General features: G+C 38.3%; 2 long non-coding RNA genes and 1 pseudogene across 2 annotated transcripts in view; 1 reads left to right on the top strand and 2 right to left on the bottom strand.

Moving 5' to 3' along the window:
• The window catches only part of LOC145982662 (uncharacterized), a 277,107-nt gene that overhangs the window by 135,697 nt on the left and 120,682 nt on the right, over positions 1 to 20,728 (bottom strand). The window lies entirely within an intron of this gene.
• On the bottom strand, positions 1,782 to 7,597 carry LOC145982667 (uncharacterized; annotated as a pseudogene).
• LOC145982664 (uncharacterized) lies at positions 9,259 to 11,929 on the top strand. Its single transcript, XR_014441127.1, has 3 exons — positions 9,259 to 9,352; positions 11,156 to 11,293; positions 11,801 to 11,929. It is a non-coding gene; the product is annotated as an uncharacterized LOC145982664 (long non-coding RNA).

Below are 20,728 nucleotides of genomic sequence, written 5' to 3'. Positions count from 1 at the left end.
GAATTCAAAACACAGAGACCCATGTTTGTAATCAACACTTCAAAAAGAAAACAGGTTGTGGTTAATGACAGAACAAACATTAAAATTATCTGTGAATTCCATGAGGCTTTACCTGATGACACCATTTGTAGTGTCATTCTCATAGGTGAAAAATCATATGTTTATGATGTAAGAAATGAGAGAGTCACGGAGCAATTCTAGAAGAATTACATTGTTTTAATATTAGTGAACCTGGTATCCAATTGAACTTAAACCAGAAGTAAATATGTATGTGTGTGGGTAGGTGTGTAGCCTAGTTTTAAGTGTGGCCCCAAGAGGGGCATATTTTTAACAAATTTATGGACAACAATCTCTCAGAAGTGCCTTTTATAAGTATATGCACTTCAATCTGAGAGGGGTCATACTTTCTCATGGAATCCATGAGGGCATTTTTACAAAAATCTTGGATTAGGCGAGGTTCCACACTTGAGCAAAAAGCTCATATGGGCATGTTGAGCTAGTTTTAAGTATGGCCAAAGCTGCTTGAGGGGGGCTCATACTTTCTCGTCCTAATCCCACCACAAATACAACTACTCGTCTTGCTTTCGGGTTTCTTGTCGCTTTCGTATCGCTTTCGTCTCTTTCGTGTCGCTTGCACGTGGCTTTCATATCGCGTGTCGCTTTCGTGTTGCTTTGTTGTCGCGTGTCGCTTTCGTGTCGCTTTTTTGTCGCTCTCGTGTCGCTCTCGTGTCGCTCTTGTGCCGCTTGTGCCGTTTGTCGCTCTCATGTTGCTTTCGTGTCGGTTTCTTTTCGCTTTCGTGTTGCTTTTTTCTTGCTTTCGTGTCGTTTCCCCTTCGTGTCGCTTTTGTGTCGATTTCGTCTGTTTGGTGACGCGCGTCGACCTCGTGTCGCTTTCGTGTCGCTTTAGTGTCGCGTGCCGCCTCTGTGTCGCTTGTGCGATTTCGCTTGTCGCTCTCATGTTGCTTTCGTGTCGCTTTCGTGTCGCTCTCGTGTCGCTCTCGTGTCGCTCTTGTGCCGCTTGTGCCGTTTGTCGCTCTCATGTTGCTTTCGTGTCGGTTTCTTTTCGCTTTCGTGTTGCTTTTTTCTTGCTTTCGTGTCGTTTCCCCTTCGTGTCGCTTTTGTGTCGATTTCGTCTGTTTGGTGACGCGCGTCGACCTCGTGTCGCTTTCGTGTCGCTTTAGTGTCGCGTGCCGCCTCTGTCACTTTTGTGACGCTTTCGTGTTGCTTTCGTGTCGCTTTCGTGTCGCTTTCTTGTCGCGTCTCACTTTCGTGTCGCTTTTCGATTTCGTGTCGCTCTCGTAAAGCTTTTGTTTCCCTTTTGTGTCGCTTTTGTGTCGCGTGTCGCTTACTTGTCGCTTTCTTGTCGCTTTCGTTTCGCTCTCGTGTCGCGTCTCGCTTACGCGTCGCTTCCGTGTCGCGTGTCGCTTCTTGCCTCTTTCGTGTCGCTTTCGTGTCGCGGTTCGCCTTCGTTTCGCATTCGTGTCGCTTTGGTGTTGCGTTTCGCCTCCGTGTCGCTCTCGTGTCGCTTTCGTGTCGCGTCTCGCTTTCGCTTGTTGCTTTCTTGTCGCTTTCGTGTCGCGTCTCGCTTTCGTGTCGCTTGTTGCTCTCGTGTCTCTTTGGTGTCGCGTGTCGCTTTCTTGTCGCTTTAGTGTTGCTTGTCGATTTCGTGTCGCTATCGTATCGTGTCTCGCTTTCGGGTAGCTTGTCGCTTTCATGTGGCGTCTCGCTTTCCTTTCCTTCTTTGTCTCCTCCTTCCTTTCCTTCTTTCTTTCTTTCCTTCCTTAATTAATTCTTTCTTTCTTTCCTTCTTCCTTTCCATCTTTCTTTCTTTCTTTCTTTAAATCTTTCTTTTTCTTCTCTTCTTTCTTTCAATCTTTCCTTCTTTCTTACTTTCTTCTACTTTCATTCATTCTTTCCTTCTCTCTTTCCTTCTATCTTTAATTCTTTCTCTCCTTCTTTCTCGCTTTCTTTCTCTCTTTCTTTTTTTCTTCTATCTTTCTTATCTTCCTTCTTTCTTTCATTCATTCCTTCTCTCTTTCCTTCCTTTTTTTCTTTAAATCCTTCTTACCTTCTTCGTCTCTTTCTTTTTCATTCTTTCTTTCCTTCCTCCTTTCTTTCTTTCTTTCTTATCTCTTTCCTTCTCTCCTTCTTTCTTCTTTCCTTCTTTCCTTCATTTTCTCTAACCTTCTTTCTTTCTTTTCTTCTTTCTTTCTTTCTTCTTTCCTCTCTTCTTTCCTTCTATATTTTCTTTCTTTCTTTTTCTTTCTCTCTTTCTTTCCTTATCTCTTTTCTTGTTTCTTTAATTTATTATTTACTTCTTTCTCGATTTCTTTCCTTTTTCTCTCTTTCATTCTTTCTTTCCTTCTCTCTTTTTTCCTTCATTCTTTTTTTCATTCTTTCTCTTTTCCATCTTTCTTTCTTTCTTCTTTCCTTCCTTCTTTCCTTCTTTCTCTATTTCTTTCTCTCCTTCATTTCTTCTTTCTTTCCTTCCTTCTTTCTTTCTTTCCTTCTTTCTCTCTTCCTTTCTCTCCTCCTTTCCTTCTTTTCTTCTTTCTTATCGCTTTCGTGTCGCGTCTCGCTTTCGGGTCGCTTGTTGCTTTCGTGTCTATTTCGTGTTACGTGTCGCCTTCGTGTCGCTTTGGTGTTGCGTGTCGCTTTCGTGTCGCTTGTCGTTGTCGTGTCGCTATCGTTTTGCGTGTCGCTTTCTTGTCGCTTTCGTGTCGCTTTCGTGTTGTTCCGTGTCGCTTTCGTGTTGTTCCGTGTCGCGTCACGCTTTCGCTTGTCGCTTTCGTGTCGCTTTCGAGTGACTTTCTTGTCGCTTTGGTGTCGCGTGTTGCTATCTTGTTGCTTTCGTGTCGTTTTTCTTGTTGCTTTCGTTCGCTTTCCTTTCGCTTTCGTGTGACTGTCCTGTCGCTTTCGTGTCGCGTCGCTCTCGAGTCGCTCTTGTGCCTCTTTCGTGTCGCTTTTGTGCCTCTTTCGTGTCGCTTTTGTGTCGCTTGCTCGTAACGCTTTCGTGTCCCTTTCGTGTCGCTTTGGTATCGCGTGTAGCTTTCTTGTTGGTTTCGTGTCGTTTTTCTTGTCGCTTACGTCTCGCTTTCCTTTCGATTTCGTGCGGCTGTCCTGTCGCATTCGTGTCGCGTCTCGCTCTCGTATCGCTCGTCGTTTTCGTTTCGATTTCGTGTCGCTTTGGTGTCGCTTGTTGTTTTCGCGTCGCGTGTCGCCTTCGTGTCGCTTTCTTGTCGTTTTTGTAGCATTCGTGTCGCGTGTCTCTTTTTGTCGCTTTCGTGTCGCGTCGCTCACAAGTCGATCTTGTGCCTATTTCGTGTCGCTTTCGTGTCGCGTCTCGCTTTCGCTTGTCGCTTTCGTGTCGCTTTGGTGTTGCGTGTAGCCTTCGTGTCGCTTTCGTGTGCTGTCGTGTCGTTTTCGTGTCGCGTCTCCTTTTCGTGTCGCTTGTCGTTGTCGTGTCGCTATCGTGTCGCTTGTCGCTTTCGTGTTGTTCCGTGTCGCGTCACGCTTTCGCTTGTCGCTTTTTTGTCGCTTTCGTGTCGCTCTCGTGTCGCTTGCGTGTCGCGTCTCGCTTTCCTTTCGCTTTCGTGTCGCTTTCTTATTGCTTGCGTTCGTCGCTTTCCCTTGTAGCTTTCGTGTCGCTTTCTTGTCGCTTGCGTGTTGCGTCGCACTTTCGCTTGTCGCCTTCGCGTCGCTTTCTTGTCGCTTTTGTGTCGCTTGCGTGTCGCGTCTCGCTTTCGATTGTCGCTTTCGTGTCGCTTGCGGGTCGCTTGCACTTTCGCTTGTCGCTTTCGTGTCGCTTTGGTATTGCGCGTCGCCTTCGTGTCGGTTTCGTGTCGCTGTCGTGTCGTTTTCGTGTCGTCTCGTTTTCGTGTCGCTTGTCGTTGTCGTGTTGCTATTGTGTTGCGCGTCGCGTTCTTGTCGCTTTCATGTCGCTTGTCGCTTTCGGGTTGTTCCGTGTCGCGTCACGCTTTCGCTTGTCGCTTTCGTGTTGGGTGTCGCCTCCGTTTCGCTCTCGTGTCGCTCGCGTCTCGCTTTCGGGTCGCTTGTGGCTTTCGTGTCGCTTTCGCGTCGCTTTCGTGTCGCGGGTCGCCGTTTTGTCGCCTTCGTATCGCTTGTCGCTTTGGTGTCGCTTTCTTTTCGCTTTCTTGTCGCTTTCCTGTCGATTTCGAGTCGCTTTGGTGTCGCGTGTCGCTCTCTTGTCGCTTGTCGCTTTCGTGTCGCTTTCGTGTCGCGTCTTGCTTTCGGGTTGCTTATCGCTTTCGTGTCGCTTTCGTGTCGGTTTCGTGTCGCGTCTCGCTTTCGTGTCGCTTTCGTGTCGGTTTCGTGTCGCGTCTCGCTTTCGTGTCGCTTTGGTGTCGCGTGTCGCTTTCTTGTCGCTCTCGTGTCGCTTTCTTGTCGCTTTTTTGTCGCTTTCGTGTCGCTTTGGTGTCGCGTGTAGCCTTCGTGTCGCTTTCGTGTCGCTTGTTGATTTCGTGTCGCTATCGTATCGCGTCTCGCTTTCGGGTCGCTTAATGTCTCTCCTCGCACCAGCACGGATTCGTACCAAAGAGATCTGTCGTGACGAACCTCGTAGAAATTTCAAACTTCATTTCCACTGAACTTGACAACAGAGGTCAGGTAGACGTTATATACACAGATTTCTGCAAAGCGTTCGACACTGTAAACCATGATATTCTCTTGAAGAAATTAGCATTTTGTAACTTCTCCTCTTCCCTCGTAGATTTAATGTGTTCCTATCTCAAAAACAGAAAACAATACGTAAATTATCAAGGTTGCTGCTCCGATGAATTTGTAGCTGGCTCAGGCGTACCTCAAGGTTCTAATCTTGGTCCCTTGTTGTATTTAATATTAATTAATGACCTACCAAAACAGCTTAGAAATTCCGAGAAACTCTTATTCGCTGACGATTTAAAATTCTATAGGAGCATCCACAATGAAGAAGATTCCATTAAATTACAAGAGGATATCGAAAATCTCAACGCATGGTGTAAAGCAAATAAAGTTAATCTAAACCATAAGAAATGCAGGGCCGTAACATTTACCCGATTGAAATCCCCAATACACTATAACTACGAAATAGCAAACACACAAATAGACCGGGCAAACTCAATAACAGATCTTGGTGTAGTGTTCGATGATAAATTATCGTTTCAGTTACATATCACAAAGACTGTTAACGACGCGCATAGAAAACTGGGGTTCATTATGAGAACTGCAAAAGAATTCAATGAAAATAAAACGTTGTTATCATTATTTAACCTATATGTTAGGCCCAAATTAGAATACGCATCTATAGTGTGGAGTCCACAAACCAGTAAACAAATAGATCTTATTGAAAAAGTTCAAAATAAGTTCACCCGCTATATAGTTTTTAGGATAGATGGTGCATATCCAAAGATGACACCTTATAACGAATTACTAATTAAATTACACATTACCTCCCTTGCAAACAGAAGAACCATACATCAGCTCCTTTTTCTTTTCAAACTTCTTAACGACAAATTAGATTCTTCCTCTCTGCTTTCAAAAATAGCTTTCTATGTCCCCCATCCAAAGTTGCGATCAAGAAAACAACTCTTTGCAATTTCCCGCACCCGTACAAAATCCGCAGAAACGGCTCCCCTGCGAAGAATGTGTAGCTTGTATAATGAATGGTTAGAGAGGGTCATACACTTGGACATATTTGCTAAATTTTCTGAGTATAAACGCTATTTAATGGACAACATTCTTGCTTAATTTTTTATTATTTTTTATTATTATTATTATTACTATTATTATTTTTACCTTCTTTATGTGTATATATATATATATATACCCATACATATATGAATGTAATTGTGTAAGGTTTGATTAATTTCTTATCCACGGTAATGTTTAAGGACGATATATATAACCTCTGTATGTATTTTTTTTTTATATCTGAAATATGTATAAATATTATTTTGATGTGTATAAATCCTATGTAAGACATTTACTGTGCACTGTAAAAGGGCAGATGCCTGTTGTGCGCAGGATAATAAATAAATAAATAAATAAATAAATAAAAATGTCTTCCTTACATGCGTGTGTGTAGTGGTTAGGAACCACAACCCTTGTTGCATCATAATTTTTAAAATATTAATAGCTTATTTCTATATCTCCAAGTGTTTGAAATCGAAAATTCAGTTTTGCGGGAAAGTTTTCATTCCCTAGGAAGTGGAGGAAATGTGCAGGAAAATCTTTAATGGACGATTTCGATAAAGGGCTTATTAGACTGCTTGTAAGAGGTACTTATGTTGTGACTACACCTTTAAGGAAGTTACGAGGAAAAAAATCCATTTTCGATTTGGGGTCACATCAAGGTTATGTTTACGTGATCTTCAGGGTGCGAAATCGGTGCATATTGGTGGGGGGAAGGAGCAGAGAGACATTAAATATGTGTCAATTATTAAATAATCAAATTATTTTATAAAACACAATATATTATATCGACTGTCCATTTAAAATTCGATTGCAAATTTAAGAATATAGGCTACTTCGAATGCAATGAACAATGCTTTGCGAGACTAAGGGCCAAAAATTAAAAGACATTAAGAAGATAATTGTTTCCTGTATAAAATTCACATCTAAATTCTATTACGTGTTTTATTAATATATTTATATGCAGTACTTTGTGGTAGCTGACGAAAGGCGATGAGAAATGGAGAAGAAATAACAAGTCGAACTATTTTTTGTCCTGGGGATTGCTGGGTTCAGTGTTCTTACAGATGAGGCTTTTTGTTGTCCGTTCCTTGTGTATGTTTTGGATCTTATTCCAGTAAAGTATATTCGACTCCCAAACAAATTGTTTATGTTTGTTGCTACAACCAAAACTCTCTCCCCCGGAAATTTTGGTTGGGGTGGAATTTCAGGGCAAGATCGTTGATGTGGGGAATTCCCCCTGTCCATTTTCTTATTAAAGAAATGAATTTGGTTGAATAACCAGACATTGTACAGTATTATCTTGCGGATTTCTTGAGAGATGTTCATGACTGCCGAAATACTGGAAGAGCGGTGGACTATTTAGACGAAACGCACGTAAACGAGACTCCCTGATGGCATATGTGCCTCCACCGGGTATCGAACCCGGTATCCCTTGATTACAAGGCAACGACGCTACCACTGCGCCATTGGGGAGGCCGTGGAGCTATTTACGAAATCAGGACTTCATTTTTTCAGGGCGGACAAATAAGGCGTTGCGAAGAGTACATTAACTACAAAACCCAGGCCGGAATTCGAACCCGAGACTCCTGACGTGACGTCGTAGCACGCTGTACTCAGAGGGAAAGAAGATATATATTTAATAATAATAATAATAATAATAATAATAATAATAATAATGAGTGGCTTGACAGCCCTGGAAGGACCTTCTGGCCTATCTCCTGACTGTCAGTCTCCCTTCCACAATCCTACCTACAGGTGTGGAGTAAAGATGTATATTTAATAGCAATAAAATCGTACGTTTTGTAATCGTTACTGAAATTAAAATAAAATCTCAAACTTTTACTAGTCTCTCATTATAACTACTATATTTGTCCCAAGTAATTCTTTATGGTTTCACATACCACATGTTTGTTATTAGTTTAAACTTTCACCTCACATTTTCCATCTGTGTGATGCTGCCATCTACCATCCGATGAGGAAAATGAAGAGAGAGAAAGAAATACCTGAGGAACAAACGGAAGAGGAAAAATAAAATAAGAATGGAAAGGAGAAACAAGGAAGGAAAAGAGAAAACTAAAAGGAAAGAGAAATGGAAAAAGGATGAAGAAGGGCTATAAAAGAGCAACAAAGAGAAAGGGAGGAAACAAGGAAGAGAGAGAGAGAGAGAGGCAAGGAAAGATACTACGGAAGGTGGAGTTGCAGATGAGAAATCAACACAGCCCACAACCTGACCAAGTACGATTTTCACGAATTTTGGGGAAGTGAAACTATGCATGGAACTTAGTAACTATGAAAATTTTGAGTCACGTGCGTCTTGTAATTGTTAAATTATTCAAGGTCAAATTTTGCATAAATTGCCCTTTTTGAGCCCGCTTATAGCTATACTAAATGTTCTGTAACTCCGCCCCTAGTTTGCCTAGGAAGCTCAAATAAAGCTTATTGTACAGGATCTTGAACAAGTTTTCCAGTGATATATAACAAGCCTACCATTGGATAAAAATATAATTTTGTCACGTGACCTTGACTTTGACCTTGAATATCTCAAAACATGTCATCACCAAAAATCGTGAAAAAATTATATTTGGTCCCTCATGCCATACTCTAAAACATATCAAAAAATCATTCTTGGACTGCAATGGGATCAGAAGATACAAAATAATATGTGTAACTATGTGACTGATAAATGCCTCATTACATGAACTATGACGAGTCAAAAGTCCGTTAACACCCCCTACAAAATGTAAAGGAGTTATCCTTTTCATGAAAGAAATAGGTTAGGCACAGGGAGATCGCTAGCTGCGTGCGTCAAGCGCAGGTCCGGCATATTGTTGACCGCCATATTGAATTCGACGCAAAAAAATTCAAAGGGGGCCGACTGATTTCTCAGTGGGTTAACACTTTTTTATTTATTTATTGAGAAAATTTCAGATACAGGACAAGTGGCCATTTTAAGCTGAAATTGTCAACAATGAAAAAAAAAATAACACAAACATATTAACAAAAGTAAGTCAAGCGAAAGGAAAGAGAATGCTTAAGGGTGAAGGAGAAAAGGAAAAGCATCCGACTTCCAAGAATTCTGAACGTTTCACAGTCGAATCATTATTGACAGCACGCCTTGCAACACCTCAGACCAAAGTAAAAATGGAGACTTTCTTGCGTCCGCGGATGAGCGTTGATGGGTCAGAAGATGGTTTGTGATATTTACATCCTACTAATTTTGAAATGAGGAAACAAAGAGGAACTCATAAAAATCAGATTTGTATTTCTGATTTTAAAAGTTTAGCATATTAAAGAATATTTCCGTTATGTCTTAGTCTCTGAAGAAGATCCTTAAAAACTTACTAATTTGGGAAACAACATGTTAGCAGTTTGTCCTCTCCTCATTCATCCATTCGTCTACTCTTCCTCTCAACTTAATACACTCTTAGAAGTTACCGTGAAATTTACTATATCCTACCGTAAAAATTTTACGGACTCGACCGCGGATTCGGAAAATACTTCCATACCATTTTAGACCAAGCCGCGCATGCGCATTTGTGTCGCTCGACAACTTTCACAGGCCAACATGGCCGAAGCGTATGTTTTTGTTGCTGTGTTGTGCTTCTTTATCGATGGTTGTGCTACGAATGCCTGCGTGGAAAGTGAATCTACATAACTCAAGGTACGTATAATGTTTTTATTTTTTAACATAATGGAATGAAAATTCATTGTAATACAGTTTATTAGTGCTATATTATTATTATTGTACTGCTGTACTATGCAACGAAGCCAATAACCACGTGCATTTATTCAATTTGCCTGTGTTGTGGAAGATATAAATTCATCGATGTCTTTATCACATGTACCACATTGCAAATACCGGTCACTTTCATTAGGTAGTATACAAACGATATATGAAGTGCGTGTCTGTTGTTTACAAGTAGTACTCAGAAATTTTTGAAAGCAGAAACTTGTAATTGCCGAGGTACGGATTGTAGAAATATTTAGTAACACAGACTCTGAGGTACAATTTTTTCATACTTGACAGGTTTTGATGTTTTATGTGCACATACAATGTGCTTCAAAGCGCGGAAAGCACAAACAACCGCGATATTTGATCCCAAACCACAGCTCACGTAAATTTTAAAATCTCCTATCTCGGAGTACTTTCGCAACTTTTTATTGGTCAAAATTGGTGTATGCACATTCAAATAGCTTAAAATACGTGCAAATGATAACGTCACCAAACTTAGCACTCCTAACAATAGTTACACTTCTATTTTGGTTTTGTGAGTTTTCAGTCCTTCGTGTTTGATTTACCTTATTTTATAATATATTTAAATGTAAAATTAATATTTATTTTCAATTATTGACTTTTATTATTAATATTTTGGGTGCACTTGCAAGAAGTCTTCGAGCTTTCCTGCTTCAGGCTAAGGAAACTAGGTACTTTACTTCACCATAACTCATTTCCCTGAGCTAAAAACAGCAGAAAAGCTACATAAACAACTTAATCTTCATAAAAAATGCAAAAGCTTTCACTTGGTGGTACAGAAAGTCAAGGGTACCTAACTATTCATCTGGCATAACAGCCTAAAAGGATTTCATCAGTAGTGACTGAATGATACTGTTAATCCTGAACCTCCACACACGAATAATTCCAGGGAAGGGTTTAAAAGCTTTACGGGAAAAAAATGACATGGTGTGCTTCAATTGTCCACTTCCTTCACCTACCCTGTACACTAAAAAAAATCATGCAAATTAGCCGAAATTTATCGGAAAGTCCCAAAATTATAGTAAAATTCAATTTTAACAAAAAGTCAAGTGAATGGTTAAAAATACAAATGTATGAGTAATTATAATAGTGTACACAAGTTGGAGGTGTTATATTTAACTTTGTATGTGAAAACAAAATTGAAACTTAGAAATTTTTATCTGCGGAACACTGAGGAATTTTCTAAAAAAATTAGATGGCAACACTGATTTTCACTAATATTAACTATTTGGATGTTCCATAACATATTGAGCATCCACTTTAAAATCCTTCTGCTAGTTCTAAGCAAATAATGTGAAGTAAAAGCAAAATTTTTGTAATAATTCAAAATTCCTTTGGTTTTACGGAATTTTCCAAGACTGACACTTTTACATAAAAACTGGGTGGTACTGACATGAAAGATGTTAGTTCTTGGTGTTATTTTGTATTTCTCTTCAAGTTTAAGCTGTTTATGACTGCAACAATTAGCATTCATGCATATTTAGCTGTAATTAGGTATCTTATGACTGATTTAAAATTCTTTTTCTCTCGTAAGAATTACAATTTGGGACAAAATTTGGATTTAAAGTTCCAGTAATCAAACCAATGACACAATATAAGTTTAATACACTAGATTTAGGTAATTTATGGTTTAATTGTTATCATTAAGTTTAAAACTACAAAATTGTTAATAATTTATGGTTTTCATGCTCAAAATTCATTTAATTACAGGTTTTTATGAGAAATTCTGATTTTAAGTCTGGAAAGTAAAAGATATGCCAAGAATTGTGCCAATGGGTAGTGAGCTGTGAAATTTCTGTGGAAGGTCCCAGAAACTGCATTGGAACCTCTTTCGGACAAGATCCACAAGTAAGTTGCTTTTCATGTTTTCAACTAGAACCTGAAGCAACAAAATACCCACCCCTCCTCCCATTAGAAATGGAGCCAATACGTTTTTTATAAGAAATTTGAAATGTTACTCACTCAATGGTTGGAAGTTAGCTTGAAAGATAAATAAAATAAATCATGGTAAAGGTTATTGAAAGTTTTCAATCTTGTGTTCTGACAACTATTATTCAATCCCCTTACCTTTACTTTCCATGTGAATGGCTGTATGTGGAAAGAGTAGGTCATGGAATTGAACAATTACTTGAATTGATACTAACACACAGGGCCTACTTTTTTTTTAAATGCTGCCAATTTATCATACAAACTCCTGTAACTATTTAAGGTCAGAGTGGGCTTTCCTTAAAAGGGGGCCAATTGACATTCTTTGAAATAACCCTTCCGTGTACTGAATGCAAGTTGTTGTTTTTTTATTTGTTCATATATTTGATATTTTGAATGAGATTCTTAAATTTATTATTGTTATTACAGGATCGTCCCCAATAGAATGCATGGAAATTATGCTTTCAATTAAGCAAGAATTGATAGAATGCTTGTCTTCCTGAATGCTCTATCAGTATCCATTTCAAGCATGCAACACATTGGAGTTTGGCAAAAGGTATGTTGTATCATGTGTGAATGGAACACTGCACAAACTTTCACATAATAATTAAAAAGCTCCAAGTTTGTAGTTAAAATATTTTTAATTCTCCTGAATATTCACATCAATTGAGTGCATAAAACAGGTGGTTGGGTCAGTGGCAATGTGGTTTTAGTGCTAGACCCATACTTTAATCACCAAACATTCAGAGTTTGAGTCTTCTTGTCAGTATGGATGTGGTTTGTTGCACAGTGCATAAGAATTGCATAAGAATTGCAAAGTAAATTGTCCATCGCCATGTTTATTGCCCTTGTTTTACGAAATGAGAGTTTAAAAAATGAAACAAAATGTCAAAAAAACTGCTGAAAATTTCTACACCAGCACTTGCATACATAAGAGGTCAGTCCCTAAAAACACGAAAGATGCAAGAGAAATATGAATGAAAATTGTTATGGACAATTTGCTGACCCAATACTTGTGCATCCCACTGTACCATTTATTATTTAATCATAATATTGGTCATTTCTCATGTTAGTATTGTCTCTTAGATCTAAAAGATGAATGGTTTAAACACTGAATGCAGTACTGGGTTTACCATATGATTTGGCACACATGGAACGGAAGTAAGGTAAAGCCCCTCACGCACCATACCATGAAGGCACAGCGCAATGCGGAAGTTGGGCCCCACCAGTGCTGTGATACCATAATTTACCACAGCTATACACTAAATTTCATGAAACGTTAAGTGGAGACCATGTTTCCATTAACTATGGATTATGTTTCTATTAAATATATGGATGAAATCTGCAAACTTATCTAAAAATGTGGAAAACATGGTGGAATACTGATGATGATGATATATGGCATTTTACAAATAAAAATAAATATGGAATACATATTTTCATGATTGCATTTCAACATTCAGGCTACAGTACAGCATGTTATTGTATCTCCATTTCTTGTTTCATTGCTTTTTTGAATTTTAGTTTTGTTTTCTGTTAACCACTTTAATAATACTCGTAATGACACTGAAAATGAAAACTTGCAAAAACGTACATAAGAATGCAGACTTCAATTGTCTCATGGCAGTAAAGACACCCAACTAACTGGATAGTCATGGTTCACATAGGAGATGTACTGAATAGAAATTTTTGCAAAGAAAATTCAGGCTTGAGCAGGACACAAACCAAGGTCTTTGGAATACCATGTCATTGCTCTACAGACTGAAATAAACCAGGGCTGGCTTACTAGCTAAGTTAGTATAGTTACTTTTTCAAATTAGTTACTCTATGGGTAACTGGGAAAGGAGGAACCATGTGCCTTCATCATGGAATGGTGACAATTTCTGCCACCTTTCCACATATGTATTTATTTTTTGAGGGAACTGTATCAATGGGAAACCCCTCCTGAGCCCACGCACCACTGAACACCTTTGACAATGTTATTCTGTTACTTGAGAATTAATGAAATTTTAAATTTATGCCGTTGCAATTGCATTTGGTTTTGTATCAAATTCCTTAATGGTATATTTCTTCTTCCCAGGTGATTTAATCCAGCAGAAGGGTCCTAAGTTAAGAAGAACAAAGCACAAGTGCAATGTAGTAATTATTTGACAGAATACAAAGAAACAAGTGTAAAGTGAAAATAAATAAAAAGTAAATTATAATTATGTACTTGGTTGATTTGAATAAATTATTTATATTATTTGAATTATTATATCTCATTTGAAAATTCCATTTTTAAAACTGAAAAGTATTTCAGAGGATTGCACCAATAGCAGGGATGGAAGATTGGTAATAATGCCAGTAAAGCCAGTTTTTTTTAATCTTATTTATTTATTAATGTTTTATGTTGAATTGATTCTCTCAAGTGGGTTCTGCAACTGTTTCTGAGCTTTTGAGAATAATGCCACTATCTTCAGGCTAGAATTACTTCTTTACCTTTACCCTGAAGATGAGAATAAAGTCAGATCTAGGAACTTCTGAGACTTTTGTAGAATTCATGTGGTCAAGGAGAGAGAATCTGTTCATCATTTGCCTACAGAAAAACTTCGGCTTGTTATAGTATGGTGTGTGTTTATGAGTGCAATTTGTGATTTATTTGTTGCATTGTGAGGAACTTGAAGTGAAATTATTATTTTTTTTTTTTTGCAGTTCAATTACAGATATTTTTGTAATATTTCCTAATTTAAGTAATAATAATTATTGTACTAACAAAGTAGTCTCATTATGGAAATGTATTTCCATAAATGCTAAAACATTGAGATTTTTAGGTTTGAGGGCTATGTTTTCCTTTCTGCTTTCTATTATGTTATTCACAGGGTTCCTGAATATCTGAAAACACTGAGAATTTGTTTTTTGCTTGGAAGGATTGTAAACATATTTCACCTTGTTCTCATAACTGTTTTTCTTTGTGAATGTATCACATCCTTACAATGCATTCACGCACACATACATATTGTAGTAAATGGAGAGGTATAGTTTCAAGTCCACTTTATGTTCAGATAGGCTAATTGGTGCTGGACCTACAGTTTTGAAGTGGAATCCAAACCATTGCATTATGCTGCCACCAGGGTATTGAACTCAGGACTCGATCACAAGGTAAGAATAATAGCAGAGGGCCTTGAAGTATCTAATAAAATAATTAAAACATTGCCTTCAAGAACATGTTAATTTTGTCCAATAAAAATGTATGTCATTGCTGGTTATGGAGTTGGTGGATGCCATAGAAATGCTATTTTATTAATAAGTTGTAATTATTATTTTGGTATTTTTGTTTCTTTCTGCATATTGGGTTAAATGTGATAATGATTATAAATGATGGAATGGGTATAATAAATACAATGATACTCATGTATGAACTAGGTTTCATACCTGGCACATCTAGCTTTATGGGACGTTAGCTCACCAGTCCACTACAGAAGCCAGAAGGGGGCTCTAATACGTAATTCGTAGTTCAGTATTTCCCCCCAGTTAAACAGGTAATTTTTTACTTTCTAACTACTGTCGATCTCTGCAAGGGTACGTAAATCAATTGTGTGTTGTGCAAATGTAAAATTCTCTCTAAATGCCTTAGTTTCGTGGAAAACTATGAACTGTGCTGCCAAGGAGTGTTTTAAGCACATACATTGGCAGTGAAATTGGAAATTTATACCTATGCCAGAACAAAATCAATCATCAATATGTAATGTGAAAATAACTTTTTGACATTAAGTCTGGCCAAAAAAGTATAATTTTTTACATTATGCAAAAAAGTATTCCATCTAAATACAGCCAATTATTGTTTAAATTACGGCATTATGCCGTATTTTTTAAAAAACAAACTTGTTAAAATTATGGTATATTACCGTTTAATATACAGGTATCTGTAAAAAGAAATTTACGGTCACCGTAATTTTTACCGTATCTGGATGGCAGCGAGAATTGACGGCCTTAGACCGTTTTTTTTACTGTCAACTTTTTACAGTGTATACTGCCTTTTCGTCCCTGTCTGATTTCCTCTCTCTCTCTCACCAGCAAACTTTTGTCGTCTTTTTTTTTTCTTATGAGAGTGTGTTCACATTTACAATTCCACTAAAATTATCGTCTAATTTTCCTTGCTACATCCTCAATCCCTTTTAGTCCCCACAAAATCGTTTGGATAAATTTTAAATAAAAATGTTCTGTTGCTGCCACTGTAAGTTATTGCTATAACTAGGGCTCGGGAGTTGGTAAAAAAATCCTTTTTTTCCTAGTGTCCAAAGACGAAGCCCAACATAATATACAGGGTGCGGCATAACCGACTAAGCAGTTTCTATCGATTACCGCGGGAGTTGTGGTGGGGGTAGGCAGTTGCACGTGGTCTGCCTTTGTTCAGGCGTTGACCCCATTTCAGTAGCTAAGATGGTCTGGACCAGTGCACATCGTTGTTTTGCCGTTGGCGCGTATTATGAAAACAACAGATTTGTGATTGCTACACAACGAGCTTTTCGGCGCCAGTTCAACATTCCACGCAACAATGCCGTTCCTAATGCAAACACAATTCGGTCGTGGGTTCGGCAGTTGGAGGAAACTGGTAGCACACTAAGAAGAGATACACATGGCCGACGCAGATCCATCAGAACGCCAGAAAATGTGCAGCGGGTGAGAACAGCAGTTCAACAATCGCCGCAACGTTCTGCTCGGCGACATGCTGTTGCATTGGGGATTTCAGATCGCAGTTTGAGAAGGATTCTGCACTGCGATTTGAAGTTCCATCCTTTCAAAATAATGATTGCTCAAGAATTACGCCCAGCAGACTACGCCAACCGTAAAAATCTGTGTGAGCAAATGCTTGCTCAGATCCCTCCGAATGCAGCTTTCTTCAGTAGTGACGAGGCACATTTTCATCTTTGTGGGTGCGTGAATAAGCAAAACTTTCGCTAATGGGCTGAACATAACCCCCGCATTATTCATGAAACACCGCAACATTCTCCTAAAGTGACAGTGTGGTGTGCCATATCACAATTTGGCGTGGTAGGCCCTTACTTTTTTTAGGAGGAAGGAGTGACAATGACAGTGAATTCCACACGTTATGTTTCAATGTTGCAAAATTTTCTGCAACCCAGAATGGACGAGATTGTTGAAGAACATGGACTGGGGGACTTGTGGTTCCAACAGGATGGAGCTACTGCTCACACAGCTCAAATTTCACTTGATGTTTTGAGAGAAATGTTTCCGGGACGCCTCGTCTCTTTGAGGGGTGATGTCCGGTGGCCTGCGCGGTCACCAGATATGAGCATTTGTGACTACTTTCTTTGGGGATATCTGAAGGAAAAGGTTTTCAAAAGCCGCCCTCACACCCTACCAGAGTTAAAAGAGCGGATTTTTGACGAAGTGAATGCCATACCCCGTGATATGTGTGCAAGAGCTGCTCGAAACTTCAGGGATCGTCTACAACAATGTATTGATGCTGACGGCCGCCATCTTGAGGACATTATTTTCAAAACTAAATGAATGTAAAATGGTATATTGTACTAATTTAGAAAACAAATACATTTTTTCTCTATATATCCAGATTTACTTTTTATTGCTCCTTAAAACTGCTTAGTTGGTTTTGCCGCACCCTGTATGTTCATTTTGGGTCATTGCAGGCCAGAAAAGGGTGGGTTTTATTTGTCTTTTTTTGCCTCTTTCGGCGTTTTTTGGCTTATTGGTCCATTTTTAGCCTTTTTTTAGGTCTTAACGGCTTTTTTTTTTTTTTTTTTGCAACTTCACCTTCTTTCGACTATGTTTTAACTGCCCATTCTTAATTCGAACCATCAGTTCATCACCTCTTATACATCCTTCCTGTACCATTTCTGAAACGAGATAAAAACATTTTTGGACGACTGAAACAGGTACGGTACAAGGTCCTTTAACCGGAACTTGTCTGGAAGGTCGCGCTGTAAGTGGCAACTTTCTCTTGTTTTGAAGCTTTCAGCACGGTGTATAGGACCAGACAGAATGTGCCTGCAAAGATCTCAAGTCAGATAAGGAGGTGCCGTGCATATTCATTGAATATATAATTAAAACTGAAGTTATTAATTAATTTGGATCACATTTATACGTCCTTTTTTTCGTTTTTAGGTCCTTTTTTATACTTTTATGTCTTTTTTGGCAATTTATAGGTCTTCAACTTCCGAGCTCTAGTTATATACTAAAGTAGACTACGTTAAAAACGTTGCTGTTTAAAAGGCTTAAATATTTGGTTCCATTGTTAAGAGGAACGTGCCGGATTGAAATTAAATGTGCTTTTATAACCAATGTAGTTGTAACTTTTACAAAAAATGAAGCGGCGTAGTGTCAGACCTTCGATGACGTCAGCCGAAAGCTAAATTCGCTTGCCCCGAAATCTTGTAAGTGTAGACGCGTGCATTTCAAATATTGATATCTGCAAAATCGCAATCACAAAACGGAAGCATTCTGTTCGCACTCGATCGGGCCTCACACTGACTGCACCGCTCTTTGATTTCTCGAAAGAGCCTAAAAATATCAAGAAATGACTTGATTTTTAGCCCTCCCTCTTCCTGATAGCTTTCTCGCTTTGTTTCTTCCTCCGTTTCCCCATTTCATTCTCTCTCATTCGTCCTTCCTTGTTCTTTCTTCTAATTCCACTTCTCTTTTTCCTTTCCCTGTTTCCAGGCTGGCAGCCAGAATTTTATTTCGGGAGGGGCTCATCCTAGCCACTATTTAACCATCTATTTTGTAATCTAGTTTAACTTCTTCGTATTAATGTATGTTTCTTATAACCATAAGAAAACAATGTACAATACTGTAATCTTGGATGGTATTTTTTTTCGAAGGTAAAACTGTATCACACAATTTTTTATTAGGGCTGAACCTACACCACTTTAAACCGTTACTGATACTTGTAAAATTGTAATAATTTAAAGATTTCTAAATATTGTTGAAAATTGTAATTACATGCATCAATTTACCAAGAACTGTGCTTTAAAATATTAAAAAATTGCATCAAAATATTAAATGCATGTTATGTAATCACAAAATCTAGATTTTATCGCAAAATTTGTGCAAAATAAAAAGTAAAGTGCTCCCCTGTTCTTAGCACCATGCCATGAAGGTATATAGGGGGTGTGGGGATAACGCTGCACACTTCTCGTGATCCGGTGATTGGGGGTGATGTGATCAGCATCATTTTGCAATATTCCCAGGATAATTAGATTCCGTGAAAGTGTCGCCTGGCATTTTTGCGGAGTCCATGAAAGACCAAAATGGCGGAAAAGTATCGGCTGGTATCAGTAAATAAATTCCAACAGATACTTTCCGATAGTGATAAATTGGCTCAGCCCTAGTTTTATGATGTACTTGGCACTCAGCGTACTTTTCCATTCTTCTCTTGATCTTTTTAGATACCTTCTCTTGTTTTCTTTAAGCACGTCATATTCTTTCCTTGAGTTCTGCTCTGATTCTTCACCATGGTGTTGGGTATATTGTTGCCATCTTGTTAACAGTTTGCATGTCCACTCTTGTATATTACAAAATAATACAATTAATATTCTTAAAGTTGCTTTTATTGTGGTGATATCTTGTTATGTATGCACATATGCACACACACAAATCTTGCATGACTGGTACTGAAAAATATGGACCAGTTTATCAACTCCCCCAGGTTCCAGCCTATGAAAACTTTTTTCCTGCTGTGAAATCACTTTGCTTTTTAATTTTGTGCCAGTTGGAGCATTAACCTAGAAGCAAAAGGCATGGAATGATTCCTGGCCCTGCCTCAAATTTTCATTTACTTTCCATTGAGTTGATGCTGATTATTTCTGTGGTGCAGTGGTAGCGTCGTCGCCTTGTAATCAAGGGGTCCCTGGTTCGATTCCCGGTGGAGGCACATAGTGGTTCGGATCCCACTTTAAACTGTAGGTCCAGTCCCGATTAGCCTTACTGTGCATGAAGTGGACTTAAAACAACAAATCAAATCTTCAAACCTGAAACCTGACTATTTCCGACTTCTAATTCAGTTTCAAGTAGTCGGCTTGAGTTTATAATATTCATAAATGAATATTGACACTTTTAACTCTGTTTTCTCTTACTGATAGAAATCACCAAATGTCAACTTTTTTTCTTCCTTCATATTTAATTTACGTAAGATATAGGGATGAACTCTTATGGATTTCCAGAATGAGGAGGGGGTCCTCCCTGATAAACCAAAGGGTTCAGGGTTCAATACACATTGGAGGCACATAGCAGTTATTTTTTTCACTTTAAACTGTAGGTGCAGTTCCCATTAGCCTATGTGTGCATAAAGCAGTCTTGAATCTCAATTCATAGTGAATTTCCACGGACACTGGTGTTTGGACATTGCTACAATTTTAACTATTTCAGAATAATTATAATCGTTAGAGGCATGCATATTTCGTTTTTGATGAAAACACAAAATGTGAAATAATAAATTGTAATGTTAATTTTTCATGTTTCTGAAAGGTGTGAGGTGCATTTTCCCACCCTGTTTTGTCACGAAATGATGCGAAATGAGCTGCAAAATGCAAAATAGACTCCTAAACACGAAATTTAGAGTTTATTTACCAACGTGACACTTTCTGAAGTCAGAATTATCCTGCGAGTTATGCAATTCACGGAAAATTGGTTAATTCTGCTGTAAATATTTGAGAAGCAAAAATGGACCCATTTGTACAGGAATAAACTTAATATTCTGGTAACGACATAAATGTGCTATTAGAAGGGATATGTTTCTTTTGTGTAGTAAGTGCAGTTTTTAAATCAAATTTGGGATTATATTCACATTTTTAAAACCAAAATGTAATTTTATGTATACTGCTTTTTCACTGCTATAACAGCGAAATTTTATTTCATTTTCCGCTTTTGAACCCGAAATTGACTTAGTTTTTATACCGATAGGTTGCTTTTTTATTTACCAAAAATATGTGCCTCTAATAATTGTTAATGTCTATGTATGTGAGGTCAATTTGGAATATAGTCCTTAAACTGGAATGCATTCCTTATTGCAGTCAGAACCTGAAGCCGACCGTCTGATTAACCAACATTGAGTGGGTGTGCAAATGATGCCAGCATCTTGGAATACTTTCACTGGGGCCAATGTGAGTATAGACATTTTTTATACATTCTATTGTGTGTCCATTGAAGAAGATATGTTGGAGAACTTTGATCTCTTACTCATTGGTGCATTTATTGTATGCTGCTTCTAAATGCCAGTTCTAAATTTTCACACTTCATCAAAGATCGTGAAGTACTCCTTATGTATACCTACCTTATTAGTAACAATATCAAAAAATATTAATTGAATCCATTGAAGAGTTACCACAATGCCATATGAAA

Source organism: Lepisma saccharinum, unplaced genomic scaffold (genome assembly GCF_977018435.1).
Source record: "Lepisma saccharinum unplaced genomic scaffold, izLepSacc3.1 HAP1_SCAFFOLD_296, whole genome shotgun sequence".
Taxonomy (NCBI): Eukaryota; Metazoa; Arthropoda; class Insecta; order Zygentoma; family Lepismatidae; genus Lepisma; species Lepisma saccharinum.
This window is presented reverse-complemented; position numbering and strand designations above follow the sequence as displayed.